General features: G+C 39.5%; 1 pseudogene; it reads left to right on the forward strand.

Moving 5' to 3' along the window:
- The first annotated feature begins 6,874 nt into the window (after window positions 1-6,874).
- On the forward strand, window positions 6,875-7,485 carry LOC127115241 (nucleolar complex-associated protein 3-like; annotated as a pseudogene).
- Window positions 7,486-8,013: the final 528 nt, after the last annotated feature.

Raw genomic sequence — 8,013 nt, forward strand, 5'->3', positions numbered from 1 at the left:
GGGAACATTTTGCTACAAGGTAATGCCATTCGGTCTCAAAAACGCTGAGGCAACTTACCAAAGAGCAATGGTCACTCTTTTCCATGACATGATGCACAAGGAAATTGAGGTTTATGTGGATGATATGATTGCAAAATCTCAAAGTGAAGAGGATCATATAGACCACTTGCAAAAGCTATTTGAGCGTCTTCGGAAATTTCGACTACGGCCGAATCCTGCTAAATGCACCTTCGGTGTCCGATCTGGAAAGTTGCTTGGTTTCATTGTCAGTCAACGAGGAATGGAGGTAGATCCAGACAAGGTTAGGGCAATACAAGAAATGCCTGTGCCACGTACAGAGAAAGAAGTTAGAGGATTCCTGGGACGTTTGAACTACATCTCTAGGTTTATATCTCATATGACTGCTACGTGTGAACCTATATTCAAGTTGCTCAGAAAAGATCAAGCAGTTGAATGGAATTCTGACTGCCAAGTGGCTTTTGAGAAGATCAGACAATACCTGCAAGAGCCCCCTATTCTAATTCCACCTATTCAGGGGAAACCACTCTTTATGTACCTAACTGTGCTTGAAAAGTCAATGGGATGTGTGCTGGGACAACATGACGAAACCGGTCGAAAGGAACATGCCATCTATTATCTAAGTAAGAGATTTACCGATTGTGAATCCCGATACTCACTCTTGGAGAAAACTTGTTGTGCTTTAGCATGGGTCGCTCGTCGTTTAAGACAATACATGATTTGCCACACTACTTTGTTGATATCAAAAGTGGATCCAATAAAGTACATCTTTGAAAAGCCTGCTTTGACTGGAAGGCTCGCCCGTTGGCAGATGTTACTATCTGAGTATGACATCTAATATGTGTCTCAGAAATCCGTCAAAGGGAGTGTGTTGTCTGAATACCTGGCAAGCCAGCCCGTTGAAGAGTACCAGTCGTTGAAGTTTGACTTCCCTAATGAAGTCATTATGGTAGTAAAAGATTGTGAAATCCCAGGACTTGATGAAGGACCTGAACCCGGATCTCGATGGAAGCTCATGTTCGATGGTTCCTCCAACTACATGGGGCATGGCGTAGGAGCTGTCCTGTTGAATCCAAATGGTGGATACACTCCTTTCACAACAAGGTTGTGTTTTGATTGCACGAACAATATAGCAGAATATGAGGCGTGCATCCTAGGCATTGAAGCAACAATTGACCTCCGAATCAAAATCCTTGAAGTATGTGGAGACTCAGCCTTGGTGATATACCAAGTCAAGGGCGAATGGGAAACCCATGATACCAAGTTGATCCCATATCGTGCCTATGTCATAGAATTAATAAAATACTTTGACGAAATCACTTTCCGTCATATCCCGAGAACTGAGAATCAAATTGCTGATGTTATGGCTATGTTGGCTTCAATGTACCAAGTTAGATTCCATAATGAAGCACCTCTCATTCAGATCGAGCGGAAAGTTGAGCCTGCCTACTGCCAGTCAGTTGAAGAGGAAGCTGATGGTAAACCCTGGTTTCACGACATCAAATGCTTTTTGCAAAATCGAGAATATCCAACAGATGCAACAACCCTTGATAAGAAACCATTGAGGAAGTTAGCATCCAAATTCTTCTTAAGTAATGGTGTGTTGTACAAGAGAAATCACGACATGATTCTGCTCAGATGCGTGGATGGACGTGAAGCAGACCTGTTGATCAAGGAGATTCATGAGGGATCCTTTGGAACTCATGCCAATGGGCATGCCATGGCCAAGAAGATTTTGAGAGCTGGTTATTACTGGTTGACCATGGAATCCGACTGCTTCAATTATGCTAGAAAATGTCATAAATGCCAAATCTATGCTGACAAGGTGCACGTGCCTCCGACCCTGCTAAATGTTTTGACGTCACCTTGGTCTTTCTCAATGTGGGGCATCGACATGATTGGCGCCATCGAGCCTAAAGCTTCCAATGGTCACCGCTTCATCCTGGTTGCCATTGATTACTTTACCAAATGGGTAGAAGCCGCCTCTTATGCTAATGTGACAAGCAAGTGGTTGCACGGTTTCTCAAGAAAGAGATCATTTGCCGTTATGGAATTCCAAACCGGATCATCACAGATAATGGGACAAATCTGAACAATAAGACCATGAAAGAATTATGCGAGAGCTTCAGGATTGAGCACCATAACTCTTCACCATATCGTCCAAAGATGAATGGCGCTGTTGAAGCCGCTAATAAAAACATCAAGAAGATCCTGCAGAAAATGGTAAAAACCTATAAGGATTGGCACGAAATGCTACCTTTCGCACTGCATGGATACCAGACTTCCGTCCGCACTTCAACAGGGGCAACCCCGTTCTCTTTGGCATATGGGATGGAAGCAGTTCTCCCAATTGAAGTAGAGATACCTTCAATGAGAATCTTGATGGAGAGCAAGCTATAAGAGGCTGAGTGGATTCAAAATAGATTTGATCAGTTAAACCTCATAGATGAAAAGCGAATGACTTCTTTGTGTCATGGACAATTATACCAGAAACGGCTTAAAAGGGCTTTTGACAAGAAAGTACGTGTTCGGGAATTCAGAGAAGGAGACCTCGTGCTTAAGAAGATCTTGCCAATACACAAGGACTCGCGTGGGAAGTGGACTCCCAATTATGAAGGCCCGTATGTTGTGAAGAAAGCTTTCTCCGGAGGTGCTTTGATTCTCACAACTATGGATGATGAAGAGCTCTCACACCCCGTGAACTCTGATGCAGTTAAAAAAATACTATGCCTAATAAAAACCCACTAAATCGAAAACCTGAAAGGGCGATTTAGGCAAAAAAAGGGTATCCCAGTGGACTGAAAACCCGAAAGGGCGGTCCAGGCAAAATTTTGGGATGAATAAAAATGGTAGCTCGCTAAGTTGAAAACCTGAAAAGGCGACTTAGGCAAAAAGGAGCGTCCCGGTGGATTGAAAACCCGAAAGGGCGATCCAGGCAAAAGTTAGGGGCAAAAAGGCGTAAACTGCATCAGTTGTTACTGATTAACACCGAAGAATTTGAGGTGGAAGATTAATCCAGTCACTCCCCTTAGGAGCAAGGTTTTGGGGGAATCATATTTATTATGGGTCTTAGTGGTCACTGAATTCAATGTAAACCTTTCCTTATTGCCATTTTCCAAAAATTGTAACACTCTATGGAGCTACGCCATTTGTGTGCTACCATTTTTGAATAAAATACAAGTTTTCCCAATCATTGTTAGTTGTGTTCATCTACGCTTTTCTTTGTTATGCAAAATGTCATTTATTTGTTAATAATGAAGTTTTGAAACTTGAAAAAGAATTTGAAATTTAGAACAAAATTACTTTGATATATGTGAAAATCAAAGGAAAATCAGTTGTTTCCCCGAAAGGCTCAAGGTTGCATAAATGTTCCAGGATCACCAACAAAAGTCCCCATGGAATATAACTCATTAGTCCTCTTGAAGGATGGACTTTTGGTTGTTTATAACTGTCAATCATGATAGTTTCTCCTCTGGATGCGCCTGTTAATTGTACGGGTATGAGTTATTGGTGTTGAGGAATCAGAATCTCTGTAAATAGTCCCTCCAAACTCCCAGTCCACTCAAGTGTCAGCATTCTCATATCATGATCATTCATATATCATGCATAAAAAAATCCAAATCATGTATAGCCGAAATGTACTTCGTGCTCAGGTCATATATGAACCTGTTCTAAAGAGTTTTTCCCTATGTTGTTCAATACTACTCAGGTCATATATGAACTTGTTGTTGAGCCTTATTCCAGTGTCAGGTCATATATGAACCTGTTCTGAAGAGTTTTTCCCTATGTTGTTCAATACTACTCAGGTCATATATGAACCTGTTGTTGAGCCTTATTCCAGTGTCAGGTCATATATGAACCTGTTCTGGAGAGTTTTTCCCTATGTTGTTCAATACTACTCAGGTCATATATGAACCTGTTGTTGAGCCTTATTCCAGTGTCAGGTCATATTTGAACCTGTTCTGAAGAGTTTTTTTTTTCTTTTGTTCAATACCATTCAGGTCATATATGAACCTGTTGTTGAGCTTTTATCCATTGTCAGGTCATATATGAACCTGTTGTTCAAGTGCTATTCAGGTCATATATGAACCTGTTATTGAACTTTAATCCATTGTTAGGTCATATATGAACCTGTTGTTGAGCTTTTAATCCATTGTTAGGTCATATATGAACCTGTTGTTCAAGTGCTATTCAGGTCATATATGAACCTGTTGATACACTCTTCTTGAATTTTTTCTGAGTTTGTTAGGTCATATCTGAACCTGCTGTCAGAACTTCTTGATACTCCCCCAGCATTGTCAGGTCATATATGAACCTGTTTTGTCGTGTTTTATTCCAGTATTGCCAGGTCATATCTGAACCTGTTGTGACATTTTCTTTCTTATTCAGGTCTAGTAAGTCATATGTGAACTTATTACTGAAATCTCTTGTACTCTGAATGTTGTTTATCAACTTTCACTTTGAGTACTCCCCGGTGTGTCTGACTCTCCAGTAGGATTTGTCTTCCCCAACAAATTTGTTTTTTACCATTTGTCGGTCTCCCTGTGGACCACCAGCATTCCCCACAGATTGGTCTGTCTAGTAGCATCTCCTGTCAAGGGTCCACCATATCCCTAGCAGATAAAAATTACAAAAGAGAATTATGCGTCCATGCATATCATATCATATCATGTCATAAGGATTCAGGATCAAAATCCGAGTCCTCTTAGTATTTAACCATCTCCCACTATGATCATATGAAGAATGTCTTGCTTCATATTCTCTAGTTGAAGACGCTTAAATAGGGGCAACTGTCATACCCCGATTTTGGCCCTGAATTTTTTTCATTTTTTTCATTTTTTATTTGGCGCTTGGCCTAAAGTTCATTTGCATACATTCATGACCAAAGGCAACCATCCATTCCCAAATCCATATTTTTTTTTTGATAAACGTTGGTCATTATCTAGTTTTTGATCATGGTGTTGTTTGATTATAAAATGGATTCTAACTATTTGACTTTCTTATTTTCAATTTGATTTTAATTTCAAATTAAGCCTAAATTCCGAATTTCAAATTAATCTTAATTGTGTTTTACTAATGATTCAAGTTCTAATTGATTTTTAATTTCCAAATAAATGTTGGAATTTGACATCAAAGTAGTTTTAACCAATTATAGATTAATTTGATTTTAATTGGTTTTTATTGTTTGTTTTGATTTTTTTTAATTGACATTTAGATTAGTTTTGGATTATTCCTAAAAATCCATATCCATTTTATAACAAAACATGATCCATTTTCCATCCATGGTTCATTTCAAATCAAAGTAGTACATAAACTCATTTCATAACATTCAATAATATTTAACTTTCAAACATTTCCAAACTCAATTTCATACATACATTTTCATTTAACATTCAAGCATAACAATGCATCACATCCATATCCTACAACTAACTTCAACACATTTTCAACCAATTCCCAAATTTCATCAAAAAAAATCACAACCAAGATATAACCATAATTCACATCTAATCCCAATATCAATCCAATTCCACAAGACAAGTTGCTTCCGCTTTCAATGTCACGTTGCAAGCCTTTTGTTCCAACATCATCTTTCATGTGCTCATGACCAAGAAGCCTAACAAAGCATGAATGAGGTCAGAATATGTCAAGCTTTCCATACGCACATGCTATTTAAACAAAGCTGAAAATACAGTGCAAGAACAAACATCAAACCAAGCAATAAGGAATTCCAAACAAGAATATGTCATGAAACAAAAGAAACTAAGTTGCATCAACACGGGATTAGTAAAACAACAATACCATACGCAAGCACTATTATCTAGTAGCATATCAAGTGAGCAAATCATAAGTTCATCCCAAGCATACCGTATATACAAAGAAGTTGGCACTCGGGTTTTGTTACAAGAAGAGAAGGATTACCTTTTGTTTTAAGTGATGGGTCGTTTGAATTTAGCCTTGAAGAACCTTTAGTTCTCACAGTAGAAAGTCTTCGAAGCTTGCACTGCCGGCGATCTCTTGTGGACAACCGTTGAAGCATTGAGAATTGAGAAAGAATACCTTGCTGCCGTTGTTAATTTTGCTGTCAAATGCGATGCCGTCTAGTGATTTAACCGTTGTAGCTCCAACAACTCTAAGGGCTACATCAATATCCTGCAATTCTGCACCAGTTTCTTTGCACGGATGCACAATACGATGTCCATTATTACAAAATGATAGGTAATTATGTTCTGTTACCTGCTTCATGAAAGCTTTCATATCACAGGCAAGGCCTACCTCAACTCCCTGCAGAGCTGTACTAGCTTCTTTGCACGGATGCACAGTTGCATTTTCTCTGTCGGCAGAACTTTCATCTCTTGCTGCTCCGGCAAAATTTAAGGACTTTCTACAGGAAGTTTTCGCAGATTCTGGCATCATTTTTCCGGGCAAGTCTCTGGATATTTCAGTAGGAGTGAAAAACTTGTGTATCTTCTGGTAGTAACATGGAACTGTTTGATGCATGCTTAACCGGAATGTCTAAATCACAAGCAGTACAACATCAGTCCAAGCTTCTAGAAACAATTTCCTCTCTTACATCAAAACCACTGGCAAAACTAGCCACCGGGATCAGCAAGCTTTATGAAAACTTCAGTCAGAAACATGAAACGCATAGTTGGACAGAAAGATTTAGGCTTTGGCTAAAGGAACTGTCAGCTAATATTACTCAAATACACCTGCGAAAAAAATTAACGATTAACTCCAACAGCATTCAAAGGCACTCACTGTAATATGTGTTGAGAACAAATTTCATCGTATCCGGTTAAGATTAACTGCCTTAGATCATAGACATGATTTCGCTGCACCTGATTAAACAAATAACAACACATCTGAGAAGTTTCCTAAATGTCTGACTGTATCTGAACGCCTCCAATGTTGCATCGTTGCTTTTAAAGTGATGAGAACCAATCTTGATGCCTTACAGGACTTCAATGTCCATCTTTACAATCTCCTACTTGAATACAGACCTGGAAGAGATCAAGGAGAGGTGTTAGCAGAGGCTTTGAAGATAACGCTGTGCGACGATGGGTAGCATGACATGCAAAAAGCTGCTGCATTTATAAAACGTCTGGCTACATTGTCACTGTGTGTTGGATCTGTAGATTCTATGGCGGCCTCGGTCACAGTAAAGCACCTTTTTCTGAAAAATATCAAGTGCAAAAAAATTTGTTGGAAAATGACACTGGAGGGGGCTCTGTTTCTGGCACAATTCCGAAATATCTACCATATGCGACGGATCCTATTTTAAGCGGCGCCCTTGCCTCTGTACTTTGGGAACTGAGTCTTTTGTCCAAACACTATCATCCAGCCATATCGACAATGGCAACGGTCCTTTCAAGCATGAGCACTGAACAAAACCAATTGTTCCTCTCCAAGTCTTCTCCTCAACTAGCTTTTAGGGACATGTCTGTTGACCAAGATAAGCATTGAAAACATGATGGGCAGTTGCATTCCATTCATGATACGCCCCAAAAAGAGCAATTTGATTCTGATTCGGACTCTGGCATGTTAGACTTTCCTAAAGTTCCGAAGGCATCTGTCCAGCCAAGTGCAAATTTTGCCACAGCTCTTGATAGGGTTATATCTCCAGCAGTTATGCTGCACCTGAAAGTTGATTTTCATTCATCAAGCCATTTTGGATAATTTGCAAATATGAAGCAGGAACATGATGAGCCAACAATTTTACCGTAGATGCACCGGAGCTGAGGCTACTAAGGAATTACCGTTGAGGCCGAAATCGCATTTGAAAGAATTAAGAGTTTCTCATGAATGCTCCAAATGTCACTGCAGTAAAAAAAACGTACAATTAGCCAAGGCAGTAAAGATTTGAAAAATCCCAAATTGGCATTAAGACAAAACAGAGGGAGAAAGCATGAGTTCAGAATACCTTTTCCAAATCCAAGCATCCAAGTAGACCGATGCAGACTGAGCCCACCGAAAGGATGTTGGCAAATACCT

The sequence above is a fragment of the Lathyrus oleraceus genome, chromosome 1 (assembly GCF_024323335.1).
Source record: "Lathyrus oleraceus cultivar Zhongwan6 chromosome 1, CAAS_Psat_ZW6_1.0, whole genome shotgun sequence".
Classification (NCBI taxonomy): Eukaryota; Viridiplantae; Streptophyta; class Magnoliopsida; order Fabales; family Fabaceae; genus Lathyrus; species Lathyrus oleraceus.